Raw genomic sequence first — 17,234 nt, forward strand, 5'->3', positions numbered from 1 at the left:
GGCCAAAGTACTGGAGTTTCAGCTTTAGCATCATTCCTTCCAAAGAAATCCCAGCGCTGATCTCCTTCAGAACGGACTGGTTGGATCTCCTTGCAGTCCAAGGGACTGTCAAGAGTCTTCTCCAACATCACAGTTTAAAAGCATCAATTCTTCAGTGCTCATGTCTCTTTATAGTCCAACTCTCACATCTATACATGACCACTGGAAAAAACATAGCCTTGACTAGACGGACCTTTGTTGACAAAGTAATATCTCTGCTTTTTAATATGCTGTCAATTGGTCATAACTTTCCTTCCAAGGAGTAAGAGTCTTTTAATTTGATGTCTACAGTCCCCATCTGCAGTGATTTTATAGCCCAAAATAATAAACTCTGCCACTATTTCCATTGTTTCCCATCTATTTGCCATGAAGTGATGGGACCAGATGCCATGATCTTTGTTTTCTGAATGTTGAGCTTTAAGCCAACTTTTTCAATCTCCTCTTTTCTTTTTATCAAGAGGCTCTTTAGTTCTTCTTTGCTTTCTGGACAAGGGTGGTGTTATCTGCATATCTAAGGTTATTGATATTACTCCTGGCAATCTTGATTCCAGCTTGTGCTTCCTCCAGCCCAGAGTTTCTCATGATGTACTCTGCATATAAGTTAAATAAATAAGCAGGCTGACAATATACTGCCTTGACATACTCCTTTTCCTATTTGGAGCCATTCTGTTGTTCCATGTCAAGTTCTAACTGTTGCTTCCCGAGCGGCATAAAGATTCCTCAAGAGGCAGGTCAGGTGGTCTGTTATTCCCATCTCTTTCAGAATTTTCCACAGTTTATTGTAATCCACACAGTCAAAGGCTTTGCCATAGTCAATAAATTAGAAATAGATGTTTTTCTGGACTCTCTTGCCATTTTGATGATCAAGCAGATGTTGGCAATTTGATCTCTGGTTCTTCCGCCTTTTCTAAATCCAGCTTTAACATCTGGAAGTTCACGGTTCATTCATTGCTGAAGCCTGGCTTGGAGAATTTTGAGCATTACTTTGTAGTGTGTGAGGTGATTGCATTTGTGCAGTAGTTTGAAAATTCTTTGGCATTGCCTTTCTTTGGAATTGGAGTGAAACCTGACCTTTTCCAGTCCTGTGGCCACTGCTGAGTTTTCCAAATTTTCTGGCATATTGAGTGCAGTACATTCACAGCATCATCTATTAAGATTTGAAATAGCTCAACTGGAATTGAATCACCTTCACTAGCTTGTTCTTAGTGATGCTTTCTAAGGCCTACTTAACTTCACATTCCTGGATGTCTGGCTCTAGGTGAGTGGGAGTGATCATACTATCATGATTATCTGGATCGTGAAGATCTTTTTTGCGTGGTTCTGTGTATTCAAATGAGTCAGCTCTTCACATAGGTGGCCAAAGTATTGGAGTTTCCTGGGCCTCCCTGGTGGCTCAGAGGTTAAAGCGTCTGCCTCCAATGCGGGAGACCCAGGTTCAATCCCTGGGTCAGGAAGATCCCCTGGAGAAGGAAATGGTAAACCACTCCAGTATTCTTACCTGGAGAATCCCATGGATGGAGAAGCCTCGTAGGCTACAGTCCACGGGGTCACAGAGAGTCAGACACGTCTGAGCGACTTCACCTTCACCTTCTGTGTATTCTTGCCTCCTCTTCTTAAAATTTTCTGCTTCTGCTAGGTCCCTACCATCTGTCCTTTATTGTGCTCATCTTTGCATGAAATGTTCCCTTGGTATCTCTAAATTTCTTGAAGAGATCTCCAGACTTTCACATTCTATTGTTTTTCTTTGTTTCTTTGCACTGATCACTGAGGAAGGCTTTCTTATCTCTCCTTGCTATTCTTTGGAACTCTGCATTCAAATGGGTATATCTTTCCTTTTCTCCTTTGCTTTTTGCTTCTCTTCTTTTCACATCTATTTGTAAGGCCTCTTTAAACAGCTATTTTGCTTTTTTGCATTTATTTTTCCTGGAGATGGTCTTGATCCCTGTCTCCTGTACCGTGTCATGAACCTCCACCCATAGTTCATCAGGCACTCTATCAGATCTAGTCCCTTAAATCTGTCACTTCCACTGTATAATCATAAGGGATTTGATTTAGGTCATACCTGAATGGTCTAGCGGTTTTCCCTACTTTCTTCAATTTGAGTCTGAATTTGGTAATAAGGACTTCATGATCTGAGCCACAGTCAGCTCCTGGTCTTGTTTTTGTTGACTGTATAGAGTGTCTCCATCTTTGGCTGCAAAGAATATAATCAATCTGATTTCAGTGTTGGCCATCTGGTGATGCCCATGTGTAGAGTCTTCTCTTGTGTTGGAAAAGGGGGTTTGCTATGACCAATGTGTTCTCTTAGCAAAACTCTGTTAGCCTTTGCCCTGCTTCATTCTGTACTCCATGGTCAAATTTGCCTGTTACTCCACATGTTTCTGGACTTCCTGCTTTTGTATTCCAGTCCCCTATAATGAAAAGGACATCTTTTTGGGTGTTAGTTCTAAAAGCTCTCATAGGTCTTCATAGAACCTTTCAATTTCAGCTTCTTCCACATTACTGGCCAAGGCATAGCCTAGAATTACCATGAAATTGAATGGTTCACCTTGGAAATGAACAGATATCATTTTGTCCTTTTTGAGATTGCATCTAAGTACTGCATTTCAGACTCTTGTTGACTATGATGGCTACTCCATTTCTTCTAAGGGATTCTTACACAGAGTAGTAAATACAATGGTCATCTGAGTTAACTTCATCCATTCCAGTACATTTTAGTTCGCTGATCCCTAAAATGTTGAAATTCACTCTTGCCATCTCTTGTTTGACCACTTCCAGTTTACCTTGATTCATGGACCTAAAGTTCTAGGTTCCTACGCAATATTGGTCTTACAGCATCAGACCTTGCTGCTATCTCTGGTCACATCCACAACTGGGTGTTGTTTTTGCTTTGGCCTCTTCTCTTCATTCTTTCTGGAGTTATTTCTCCATTGATCTCCAGGAACATAATGGGCAGCTACTGACCTGAGCAATTCATCTTTCAGTGTCTTATCCTTTTGCCTTTTCATACTGTTCATAGGGTTCTCAAGGCAAGAATACTGAAGTTGTTTGCTATTCCGTTCTCCAGTGGACCACATTTTGTCACTATTACTTTTCTTCAAATAATAGTAAATTGTTCTTTTTCAAAACTATCCATGATTTTCACAGAGAATCTGGTTAACCTACAAATGGATGATTTAAACCTGAATGTAATTCTTTTTTTTTTTTAATTTAGAACAAGGAATGTAAATTTTTTTGCAGTTTACTTTTCATCTTTTTCTTCCTATACAGTTTTTTTTTAAATTCTGTAAGTTTGCTTTATTTCACAACAACACAGAATATTTCAAAGTACAGAATGTTAACAATTTAATCTTACCCCTATACTGCTTTGCAATACCAATCCATTGGGCAATTATCTGGAATAGTCTTATAGAACAAGGAATATGCATTTTTAATTTAATTTTTTTTGTGAGACACTTTTCTATAAAATCTTTAGCATTAGTAATTACCTAATATGTTTTTGAGCATCCAAGGAAATTTTTTTAAACATTTGGCCTACTATAGATTTTTTTTAGACCTAAGACCTGTGCTGAATTTGGTCAGTGCATATACTTTGGTCAGAGAGCTAGGAGAAATAGTTGACAAAATAACCAAAGTGCAAAATCTAGCTTAACTATTCTAAAGGTAAGCCATTATCATAGTAAGATATAAACAGGTCAGTCCCCAGACTTTTGAGCAGTTTTCTCAGCAAAAATTCTATCCCACATCTCAGCATGTAGTGCTGACACAGACTCTACAGAAATGCAGTGTTATCTGAGAAAGGAGGAAAGAAACAAAATATTCACTATTTATTTCTTACTGAGAAACCATGGAGCTTAGGTGGGTTATCCAGAATTCATGACCATTGAACTTTGATTCAAATAGGAGAAAGCCCTGAGAAAAACATGATTTGGCATGATGCATTATCAGAGCTAGAAGGGGGATATCATCTCTTCCTATTCTTTCCTCTCAGACAGGAGCTTTTGTGGCACTTTTGCTAGGTCAGAGACTTAAAATTGGGGATTGGTCTTAGCCTTGGGCATCAGATGATATTTAAATCTCTACTATTTCCTTTTGGGGGATTTCTGTGATGGCTTAGCAATAAAGAATCTTCCTGCAATTCAGGAGACATGGGTTCAATCCCTGGGTCAGGGAGATCTCCTGGAGAAGGAAATACATACCCACTCCAGTATTCTTGCCTGAAAAAGCCATGGACAGAGGAGCCTGGTGAGTTACAGTCCATGATTTCACAAAGAGTTGGATACGACTGAGAAACTAAACAACAACATTCATTCCTGGGTATTCAAAATCTATGAATAACTCTCTCTGCTTTGCAGTGCCAATCTATGTTTGCTACCAGAACTCTGGAGCTTAGAACATCACTTCTGTAGTGCTTGTAGAATTCAGTTGCACGTACCTAATTCAAGGTTCAGCTTGAAACTCAATATTCAAAAGACACCCTGACACTTCCTTGGAGTTTATGCTTAACCCATGTGTGGCCCATGGCACCCATCTGTGCTGTGCTGTGCTGTTGCTTCAGTTGTGTCCGACTCTTTGCAACCTTATGGGCTGTGGCTCACCTGGCTCCTCTGTCCATGGGATTCTCCAGGCAAGAATATTGGAGTTGGTTGCCATTTCCTTCTCCAGCGGATCTTCCCAGCTCAGGAATCAAATCCACATCTCCTGTGGCTCCCTTATTGTAGGCGGATTCTTTACCGCTGAGCCACCAGGGAAGCCCATGGTGTCTTCTACTGTTACCTAAAGTCAAGAAGCTACACAATTTATTTGTAAAGCACAAAATGCAAAAAACAAACAAACAAACAAAAAATTTAGCAGGTTAAAGATCTATATTTTGTAGCATCCTGTAAGTACATTGCAAATGTAAATCCACCCACTCTAGTGAAGTCAGAAATTTCAATCAGTATTATTAAATGTTACTTTTTCCATTTCTTCAATTTTGTAAAACAATAATTTCAATTTAAGAACTAGTTAATTCAGTTGAGCAGAGATGGCCCTTTCCAAATTTATGGTATTTAGGTGCAGAAGTAAAATAGGTACTTTCCGTAGGTAGGTTCCTCTCAAGAAAAAAAAGAGGCAAAGCACATTCCAATCCCATTCACACTGCTTCCCCTGGGAGGACACTATGCTAAAAAGCATCTCATTTCACATGAAACAAAATATCTTCAAAGAAGGACGAAGTTTTCCTTTTACATCTGGGATGGGAGTGTGAACAGCTCCATGGACCCACTGCTGGTGAAACTAGTGTAACTGATGAAGAATTTACATTAATAGCATTTACTCAAGAAAATCTGCTAAAACTTAATAAGAACAGTTAGAGTCTATGTGATCTAGCCATGACCAGCTCTCTGCCTTTCCCCACCACACTCACAGCTGAGCATAAAGAAAGGTTTGTTCTGGGTGGGTGTGACTGAGAAGATTGGGCTCTCTCTCTACTCCGCTCTAGTCAGAGAGATTCACTATCTCCTGTGAAGGAGAGGAAGGATGTGAGCATTTGTAATTCTTTCCAGTTTAAAGTTGAGGCTAAATTGCTGGGGAGAGTGAGGGAATTTTGGGTACTCTCCTCTCCACCCTGTCCCCATACATCTGCTGTACATATACACCTGGTTTGACAGGCTGAAAAATTCTGAAGCTCCAAACTCCCTTATATCAGCTTGCTAATGACACAGAGTTCCTATCAAAATAGAGGCAAGCTGAGAAGCATACAGAACTGCTCCTTTTCAGGTCCATCCTTAACTTTTGATCAGACAATGTTACCAGAACTTTTCTTAATTTTTGAAGCATAGCTTAACTCTTCTTGAATATATTTATAATGGTTGCTTTGATGTCTTTGTCTGTTAAACCCAACATCTTGGTCCTCTCTCAGGCAGCTTCAGCTTCCTTTTCTTTTTTTTTTTTTTTTCCTGTGTGTGGGCCATCTGTGTGTGCATGCTAAATGGCTTTAGCTGTGTGCAATTCTTTATGACCCTATGGACTGTAGCCTACCAGTATCCTCTGTCCATGGGATTTTCCAGGCAAGAATACTGGAGAGGGTATCAACCAGAGGCAATCATTCCACCAAGTCACCTGTTAAGTAGCTTAGAGATTTTTTTTTTTTTTCTGGAGATGAGACCATCTATGAGAACAAAGAGACCCAAACTCTAGAACTTCAGAAACAACCTATTAAAAAAAAAAAAAATTGTAGGGAAGTTCAAGTGTAAAAGTGCTCTTTAAAACAGTAGTTCCTTTTGTTTAAAAGCAACAAGGTAAAACACAGTCCATTTCCACCAGTGAGAAGAGGAAACAGAGAAAGCTAAGAAGATACTTCAGGAGGACCACCCGCAAAAACCACCCTGTTCCAATTTAATTGGATTAGACTCTAGAGTGGTTTATGCCATAAAGTCTTGTTGAAAACAATACAGCAATCAGCATGCAATTAGTGGATCCTAACAGCTGGGTGAAAAGCAAATTAGGCAGACAATTAACAGAGAGATCAGGAAAAGAGATAGCCAAGGAGAGCCTTCCAAAACTGTTGGCATCCCAGAATAACTCTGAGCATAATTCCTAAGGTTGAGCCCTTCAGATAGCAGAATCAGAGGCTTCTTAGTGCAGGGGAATAGCTTCACTAGGATAGTTGAGCCAAACCACTATCAAATAAACTGACCACAACGAAAACAATTCTGGTCAGGAGGGAGATAAGTCACTATCCAGATTTGTTAAATTGTGTTCTCTAACATGTTCACTAATCAAAAACAAAAAATAATATATAAAACATGCAAAGAAGCAAGACAGTATGGTCCGTGGGCTTCCCCTGTGGCTCAGGAGTAAAGAATCCACGGGCAATACAGGAACCACAGGAGACTCAGATTCCCTGGGTTGGAAAGATCCCCTGAAGGAGGGCCTGGCAACCCTCTCCAGTATTCTTGCCTGGGAAACCCAATGGATAGAGGATACTGGTGCGCTACAGTCCATAGGATCATAAAGAATTGGACACAGCTAAAGCGACAGCATACATGCACAGATGGCCCACACACAGGAAAAAAAAAATGAAGGAGGCCAAAGCCGCCTGAGAGAGGACCAAGATTTTGCACTTAGACAAAAACATCAAAGCAACCATTATAAATATATTCAAGAACAGTTAAGCTATGCTTCAAAAATTAAGAAAAGTTCTGGTGATATTGTCTTAACAAAAGTTAAGGATGGACCTGAAGAGGAGCAGCTCTGCATGTTATTGAAGCTATTTTGGTATCAACTCAAACTGGGTTCTTAGAAATTTAAGATATTAACTATAATCCCCAGGATAGTAACTTAGAAAATAACTAAAAAATACATAGAAAAGGAAATTTGGAGGTAATCCAAAAAATGCACTAGGAAAAGTACAATAAGCCACAGGAGAAAGAATTATTGGAGGAACTGAGGAATAAAAAATTATATGGCATATAGAAAATAGCAAAATGGTAACAGTAAATCCTTTCTTACCACTAATCATTTTAATTGTAAATGAATTAAACTCCTCAATTAAAAGATAGTCTGGTAGAATGGATAAAATATATGATCTATTTTCTTTCTTTAACTCTATTTCTGTCCAAAGAGTCAATTTAGACTCAGAGACACAAATAAGTTGAAAACAAAAGAAAGGAAGAAAAATATTTCATCCCTGTAGTAACCAAAAAAGACCTGAGGTGACTATTGTAATATCAGAAAAACAAACAAACAAACAAACCAAACAGACTTCATGTCAAAATTTTTAGAAAAGAAGGTTACCTGATCAATTGATTAAAAGGTCAAATTATGAAGAAGACATAAATATTATAAACAGGCACACACAGACACAGATTGCAAGGCAAAGGCTCATGTCAAGCACATAAAGCACTAGAACTGGCCAGGAAATAGGGGTGTTGGGGAAATTGTGGTCAAGAGCCTTTATTGTGGTTTCTGCAGGAAGGAGGAGGAGGGACGGTGTTAGCAGTTTATTCTGATCATTTCAGGGGACTCGGTGGCACAAGGCTGTCCTTAGTTGTCAGGGGTGATTAGGATGCGTGGAGACTGGCCTGGCGTGTAAGGGTCCCAAGAAAGAAGTAGTTTGGGGTATGACATCTGGATTGGTTGATATGCATTTGAAGGCACACTTAGGGGTAAGCTATTTACATAAGAAGGAATTGGCTGACCCCAAGAGAAACAGCCTCTCTAGGGACAGCAGGGCCCCCAGATGTCAAAACATCAGAATACATAAGTAGGCAGATCTCTCCCATGCAGACAAATTCCAAATAATTTCTGTAAATACTCTGTCATTAAGCAGGTGGAGCACAATTTCTCAGTCAGTGTGGACTGTGCTAGAGATTTTCTTCCACAGATAACAGTAGGGTCAAGCAGGAGAAAAAAAAAAAAAACAGAGTAGTTTATGGTGGAGAAACAAGTTTCCCAAGTCAGGTCATTAGGTTAACATCAACAGTGATGAGTCATATTGACAGCATGTGCCTTTGCTATGGCTTCCACGGTGGCTCAGAAGGTAAAGAACCTGCCTTCAATGCTGTAAATCCAGGTTTGATCCCTGGATATGGAAGATCCCCTGGAGAAGGGGATGACAACCCATTCCAATATTCTTTCCAGTAAAATTCCATGGACAGAGGAGACTGGTGGGCTGCAGTCCATGCGGTCACAGAGTCAGTAAAGACTGGCTAACTAAAACTTTCACTCTCTTATGCTATGATGAGGTACAGAATAGTACTTCCACTCTGTATTTTTCCAAAATATATTATTCAAATTGAATCATGAGAAAAATGTCAGGCAAATTCTAATTTGGAGACACTATGAAATGTTAAAACTTCTAACCAGTAATGCTCAAAATTGACAAGGGAAAAAAAAATTCTGAGAAACAGTCACAACCACCAAGTAGAGCCTTAGGAAACTAGATGACTATATATAATGTGGTATCCTGGAAGATATTTTGTGAAAACTGAAGAAATAATTGACTTTAATTAAAAATAGTATATTACTATTGACTCATTAATTTTGACAAGTCCAGATGTATAGGATGTAGAAAATGTTATTACCTCATTTTTTCTATGTATATATTTTTTTCACAACCATCTCTTATTCTTCTAACAAAAATGTTATGTTAGGTAAAAAGAGATTTTATTGCATATATTCTTAACTTCCATAGGACTGCTTTTTCTTTCTTTTGGCTTTGCATTTTCTCCCTAAAACAAGCGTTAAAGTGTTAGTTGCTCAGTCGTGTCTGACTCTGATCCCATAGGCTGTGGCCTGACAGACTCCTCTGTTCATGGAATTCTCCAGGCAAGAATACTGGAGGGGTAGCAATTCCCTTCTCCAGGGGATCTTCCTGACTCAGGGACTGAACCTGGATCTTCTGCATTACAGGCAGATTCTTTACCATTTGAGCTACCAGGGAAGCCCAGTAAGAATCACCAAGCTATTATATTTTGGATAGAGAAATAATTAAAGTAATTTTTAAGTTTTCCAAAATTAAAATCATTTGCTTTAAAGTTTCAATTTTTACCACTGCTTGTGTTAGCATGCACAGTGGGCAAGCCATAATATAATATAGCAGCATTGTTATGAGTATAAATATAAGCACTTGATATTGTCTTCAGTACATATTATCTACAGCTCTATTTATTAAAATATTTATGATATATCATTGATGAATTTCCCCCTAAATTGACCTGTCAACAACCATCTTGAGAGTTTGGAAGTAGAATCACCAGTAAAAGTCAAATCTGGAAATAAATTAATCTCTGTCAATAGTTTGACTACAATTTGTGAGATACCCTGAGTCAGAAACACTCAGTCAAAGTTCTTTCAGATTTATGACCCTAAGAGATTGTGTGAGATAATTAATTTTTGTTGTTTTTAACCTGATCAGTACTGAGACAAATTATTGTGCTACAATGGATACTTAATACGTATATTGGTACCTAAAAGTAAGGTGCTGTTGTAAGGAAAACTCAAAATGTATGAATGGCTTTGTATCAAAGCTGGCCAAGGGAGGAAGAAATGTTTTAAAAAGGCTAGAGTCCCTTGGACTGCAAGGAGATCCAACCAGTCCATTCTAAAGGAGGTCAGCCCTGGGTGTTCTTTGGAATGACTGATGCTAAAGCTGAAACTCCAGTACTTTGGCCACCTCATGTGAAGAGTTGACTCATGGGAAAAGACTCTGATGCTGGGAGGGATTGGGGGCAGGAGGAGAAGGGGACGACAGAGAATGAGATGGCTGGATGGCATCACCAACTCGATGGACATGAGTTTGAGTGAACTCCAGGAGATGGTGATGGACAGGGAGGCTTGGCATGCTGCAATTCATGGGGTTGCAAAGAGTTGATCACAACTGAGCGACTGAACTGAACTGAATTGAATATGTGTTAAATAAATTGTTATTGGAAGCCTCATGTTTTTTCATAAGGCTATGGGTTAAACTCTTGTAAGTAAGTGAGTTAAATCTTATTTGAAATTGTAGGAAAGAGAATCTTTATCATGTAATGTTAGTTTACAAACACTATGTTGTAGTTATGAGATGCTATGGACTGCACTGTGTCCTCTCAAATCTCCTGTGTTGGAGTCATAATCCCCAGTACCTCAGAGCTTGAGGTTATTTGGAGATAACCACAATTACAAAGGTAAATAGGGTCATATAAGTGGGTTGTAATCTCATAGGACTAGTGTCCTCGTAAGAAGAGATTAGGACACAGCAAAAAAGACACAGAGAGGTGAGCATCTACAAACCAAGGAGAGAGGCCTTAGAAAAAACCAACCCTTGACAACTTATCTTGTACTTCTAGCCTTTGGAACTGTAAGAAAAATAATTTATTTTGTTTAAGCCATGGTAGTAATTTGTTTTGGCAGACCTAGAAAATGAATACCAATTTTGATACCAAGAAGTAGCATGCTTCTGTAACAAATATCTAAAAAGTGAAAGCGGCTTTGAAACTGAGTTTTGGAATAGAGATTGGGAAAGTTTTGAGGTTAATATTAGAAAAAGACTAGATTGCCTTTGCTTGCTTTCTCCTGGCTGCTTATGAGATAAATTGAAGGAGAAATTGTTAAGCAAAAAAACAAAACTTGAAGATTTGGAAAATTCTCAGCCTAAGCATATTGTGAAAAATGAGAAAGCATATTCTTAAGAGAACACTGAGGGCAAGGCCAAAGAAGGTTTGCTAAAGAGATTATAGGCACCTGATTCATGGATCCAATCATCCATCTTAACAGAACCCAAGAATAGACATGGGGTTATACCAGCAGAAACTGTTGCCTGCTTGGACTGAAGGAGACAGAAGTAGAAATTTTTCCTAGAAATATGATAAAATAAAAGTAATTTGTTAGATTTCTAGGATTCTATATAATGTGCCAATAGAACTGCTACTGCTAAGTCACTTCAGCCATGTCCGACTCTGTGACCCCATAGGCGGAAGCCCAAGAGGGTCCCCCGTCCCTGGGATTCTCCAGGCAAGAACACTGGAGTGGGTTGTCATTTCCTTCTCCAATGATAGCCAATAGAGCTATCTAGCTGTAAATATGTGTTATCTCTCAGTCAAAGGAGAGGATGATCCAGAAGGCAGTTCAGAGGTTGGCAGGCAACCACTGCCACTGCAGACCCACTGGGCATAGCCCAGAACTGCCCCAGTCAAAAGTTTTACTGTAATCTCCTAAGATACCTGGAGGTAGAACCAGTCATCTAAGCCCCTCCTGGTTTTCTGAACTCAGAAGTTGTATAAAATCATAAGTGTCATCTTAAGTTGTAAAATTTGGGGATGGTTTGATATGCTGCAATAGGGAACCAGAACTGTGGGACTGTTGTGAGTCTAAAACTGATAATGCAAGATGCTTCTGCCACAGTATAATTTCTCAATCTACATTATCAATTGTTATTTTTATTAACATTAATTATATTTGATGGGATGCCCCATTTGTTAGTGTTTTCCAAGAATATTGGGAGAATCGCTCTAATTTTATCAACCTTTCAGGAACATCTGAATAGGTTCCCATAGAAAAAATGAACTTCTGGAGTAAAGTTAGATAGCTATTAAGCTATATTTTTAAAAAGCATATCTCATTTGGTTTTCTGTAATTTATTCTTACATAAGTCTCTTTGGTAAGTTTGCAATACCTTACTTTATCCATCCATAAAATAAGAAATAATTTCTGCCTACATACCTCACAGGATATTGTGAAAATTAATGAGGTAACATCTATAAAACTCTACAAGACTTTAAACAGTGCTATAAAATGAAGATTTTATCCCTGTGGGTGGGTCCTATCTATTTTTCTCAATGGTTTCTAACAGGTGATAGATGAGATGATGGATAGATAAGTGAATAGGTAGACAGATGGGAGAGAAGGTGGGAGAAAGACAGAAAAAATAGAATAATAAATTACAATACATATTATTGGTTTTGAAATTTTATTGAAAGTGTCTGTCTTACTTCCTAATCACAGGTATTTTCAATTATATGCAAACACCCATATTTGACAGCTATCTGCCTTCTTTTTGGTATTTTTGGACTGATCTAGGGGGTATTAGTTGTATCTTTACAATTCATTTGGCACTCACTTTTTCACTTTTAGTCTAAATAAGATTGCTTCTTATAATGAAAAAAATTCACTAAAATACCCAATTTTCTATGCATTTTTATGAAACCTTTCTTTTCTCCTTATCCAAATTATATTTTTCAGATAACTGATGCTTCACTATTTCTCTTTTACGTATATGCAAGTGTCGGTGTATGTAAATACAGGACTATATAATAGGGCTTTAAAATGGAATATATCCTGGATGATGTTCAGTGACACACAAAATGCAACAACAAAAGCATAGATGACAAGTCATCTCAAGTTTCCAAAAAGACAGATGGATCATGTAAATAATATTTGCATATATACAGTGTGAGACCTATAGCTAACTGCACTCCCCTAAATCCAGTCCAGTATAGACTATTAAGCAATTATGAAAGAGGTTGGAAATTTAATGTAAGAGGGTCTTTGGGGAACTATAGGTCTTACTAAGCTGCTGCAGAGAAGGGACTGGGGAACTTTCTTCTTATGGCAAGCCTGGTGGGGACAATAGAGAGAGCTTATATATATCCATTGGAACTTAGAGAACACAGTATTTGGTGTATGGTTCACACTCTTCTTTCCAAAGAGTAAAACACTGGCTTGAATGTCTTGGGACAGAAGACACTGATTCAAAAATTACTCAGCTCATAATGATCAGGTATTAAAGTTGCATGCTTCTCACTGGGGGATTGAACCTGGGTCACTTAACTAATGTGTCATAAAAGTTACCTGAAAGGCAAAAGACTGAAATATAGAAGAAGATTCTGAGTGACACACTAGGAGGTACATATAACTGCCACCACTTATGAGAGCTCTGGAGTGAGCAGAGAGGTGTTTTCTAAGACAGCATAGAAGTGCTCCCAGCAGAATGCAGCCGGCTGTCTACCATCACTGCTGTTTATACTATCCCTGAATGCTGCCTCTGATCACTGGTTATCTCACCTCATCAATGAGTCCTAATCAGTCAGAGGCTGTCTCCTGAGCGGGAAACAAGTATGGCAGGGGAAAGAGAGATTATTCTGAACTCTTCCCCTCACAGGCTCCTCCAAACCGAAGCAGTCAAGAGCTACAAAATGAGAGTGGTTCTAACTTTAAGTTTGCAATTCTGAACTTCCAACATTCTGGACAATTCATGTAAATGAGTCTGAACTTGAAGGCTTGTGAACATTTTTTTAGTACCTGAGGTCTATAAGACAAGTCAAGGAATATACCTTAAATTTTACCCACGGTCAAAGAGGAATGGATCTTCAAAGTAGTTTGAATAGGAAGTTGGAGGTATAAATCAAGTTGTTTTCTGTTGTACCCAAGTCTTCACTGCATGCATACGAATTCACCCATATCTACACACAGAATACCAACATTTATATTCATATGCATGTGTTTTTTCTTAGTTATATAGAAACATATTCTTAATGCATGTATAGAACATATGTCCTAGCATATTCTCAATAAATTTGTGCTTTATGTATGTGAACATATTTACCTTGTAAAATATCACAATTTATTATATCATCTTATTATTATTCCCATTTTATATATTGGGAAATTGAATACAGAGTAAATAAGTAACTTGTAAAAGTTCACATAGCTAAAAATGGAGAAAAGCAGGTTAAGATGCAGGTAGGCATTCTGACTTCAGAATTTATGCTATTAACTACTGTCCCACATACTTACTTGTTACTTGTTAGTTGCTCAGTCATATCTGACTCTTTGAGAGTCCATGGACTGTAGCCTGCCAGGCTTCTTTGTCCATGGAGTTATCCAGGAAAGAATAATGAAGTGGGTTGTCAAGGCATTCTCCAGGGGAACTTCCCAACCCAGGGCTTGAACCCAAGTCTTCTGCATTGCAGGTAGATTCTTTACAATCTGAGCCACCACGGAAGTTACTGTACCACATAGTATATCTTTTTTGTTCAAGTATTTATAAATATATATGCATATACATCAATATATATGTATATCTGTGTATTTGTGTGTATACATGTTAATATATAGTATTTTCATTCTCATTACTCCTTTAATAAGCAGCTTAATTATTTTGGAGAAATACTCAGAGTGCTTCAGCTATTCCACTTTTATCTGAGACTGTATACTAGATCACTTTTTTTCCATACATTTTATAAATATGAAATGGCATTATCTTTTACTATTTATGGGGACAGGGAGATAAGTAGGAAAAAAACAGAGAAAACATAAGTCCTAAAGCTAAAATTTACTTGATAACACTTCAGTGATATATCAGATTGGCTTATATTTTCAAAATTAATGGAAGTTTTATTAAAATTTCTTCCAGGTTTGTTTCGCTCATTTTTTTATAAGTAAAAGATTTGATTTAAATTGATTTTTATTTTACATAAATTGCTCTTGTGAATTCAATACACATAGAAATATACCCTCTTCCTCTGTATTATCAAAAAAACCAAACCAAAACAAAAGAATAAGCATGCTTTTAGATGAATGTTCAATAGTAGTAAAAGGCATTTAGATATTTTCTGCAAAAATAATATATTAGGATCTTCTCATCATCCTCTTGGGTGAGGTTATATGAGAAAACTATACTATTTAAACTGTTTTTAAAATGACTTTCTTTACATATACTTTGTTTCTTTGTATGAACACATTCATTTTTGATGCTATTGTTGTGAAAGTATTATTGTTTATCAATGTTGAGAATTGAAAATGAAAAAATAGCTAGAAGAAGTATAGTGGTATAAAGAATGGACTTTGGTACTACATGGCCTGAGTTTCAATCTTGACTCAGTTAAAATCTATTTTTGTGCCCTTAACAAGTTTTCTAACCTGTTTGTGCTCTAGTTTCTTCATGTGCACAATGAAGATAATAATAGCAATAACTCAGATGCTGTGAAAAGCACTGGTTTGACATTTATGCCTTTTTAAAAAGATGCTCAACATCGCTAATCATCAGGGAAATACAAATCAAAACCACAATGAGATATCACGTCACACTTGTCAGGATGGTTATCATCAGAAAGAACACAAATAATAAAAATTGGTGAAGATGTACAGGAAAGAAAACCCTGGTACACTGTAGGTGGAAATGCAAACTGGTGCAGCCACTGTGGAAACAGTATGAAGATTCCTTAAAAACTTAAAAATAGAACTACCATGGAACCTTCTCCAAGATAGATCACATCTTGGGCCATAACTCTGGCATTGGTAAATTCAAAAAAATTGAAATCATTCCAAGCATCTTTTCTGACCATAATGCAGTAAGATTAGATCTCAATTACAGGAGAAAAACTATTAAAAATTCCAAATTATGGAGGCTGAACAACACGCTGCTGAATAAACAACAAATCACAGAAGAAATTGAAAACAAAATCAAAATATGCATAGAAACAAATGAAAATGAAAACACAACAACCCCAAACCTGTGAGACACTGTAAAAGCAGTGCTAAGGGGAAAGTTCATAGCAATACAGGCATACCTCAAGAAACAAGAAAAAAGTCAAATAAATAACCTAACTCTACACCTAAAGCAACTAGAAAAGGAAGAAATAGAGAACCCCAGGGTTAGTAGAAGGAAAGAAATCATAAAAATTAGGGCAGAAATAAATGCAAAAGAAACAAAAGAGACCATAGCAAAAATCATCAAAGCCAAAAGCTGGTTCTTTGAAAGGATGAATAAAATTGACAAACCATTAGCCAGCCTCATCAAGAAACAAAGGGAGAAAAATCAAATCAATGAAATTAAAAATGAAAGTGGAGAGATCACAATAGACAACACAGAAATACAAAGGATCATAAGAGACTACTATCAGCAATTATATGCCAATAAAATGGACAATGTGGAAGAAATGGACAAATTCTTAGAAAAGTACAACATTCCCAAAATGAACCAGGAAGAAATAGAAAATCTGAACAGATCCATCACAAGCATGGAAATTGAAGCTGTAATCAGAAATCTTCCAGCAAACAAAAGCCCAGGTCCAGACAGCTTCACAGCTGAATTCTACTAAAAATTTAGAGAAGAGCTAACACCTATCCTACTCAAACTCTTCCAGAAAATTGCAGAGGAAGGTCAACTTCCAAACTTATTCTATGAGGCCACCATCACCCTAATACCAAAACCTGACAAAGATGCTACAAAAAATGAAAACTACAGGCCAATGTCACTGATGAACATAGATGCAAAAATCCTTAACAAATTTCTAGCAATCAGAATCCAACAACACATTAAAAAGATCATACACCATGACCAAGTGGGCTTTATCCCAGGGATGCAAGGATTCTTCAATATCCACAAATCAATCATTGTAATACACCACATTAACAAACTGAAAAATAAAAGACATATGATTATCTCAATAAATGCAGAGAAAGCCTTTCACAAAATTCAACATCCATTTATGATAAAAACTGTCCAGAAAGAAGTAGAAGGAACATACCTCAACATAATAAAAGCTATATATGACAAACCCACAGCAAACATTATCTTCAATGGTGAAAAATTTAAAGCATTTCCTCTAAAGTCAGGAACAAGACAAAGGTGCCCACTTTCACCACTACTATTCAACATAGTTTTGGAAGTTTTGGCCACAGCAATCAGAGCAGAAAAAGAAATAAAAGGAATCCAAATTGGAAAAGAA

General features: G+C 37.5%; 1 non-coding gene across 1 annotated transcript; it reads left to right on the forward strand.

Moving 5' to 3' along the window:
* Positions 1 to 1,421: 1,421 nt before the first annotated feature.
* TRNAW-CCA lies at positions 1,422 to 1,494 on the forward strand. The gene has a single exon. It is a non-coding gene; the product is annotated as a tRNA-Trp (tRNA).
* The last annotated feature ends 15,740 nt before the right edge of the window (positions 1,495 to 17,234 follow it).

The sequence above is a fragment of the Oryx dammah genome, unplaced genomic scaffold (assembly GCF_014754425.2).
Source record: "Oryx dammah isolate SB20612 unplaced genomic scaffold, SCBI_Odam_1.1 HiC_scaffold_3, whole genome shotgun sequence".
Lineage (NCBI taxonomy): Eukaryota > Metazoa > Chordata > Mammalia > Artiodactyla > Bovidae > Oryx > Oryx dammah.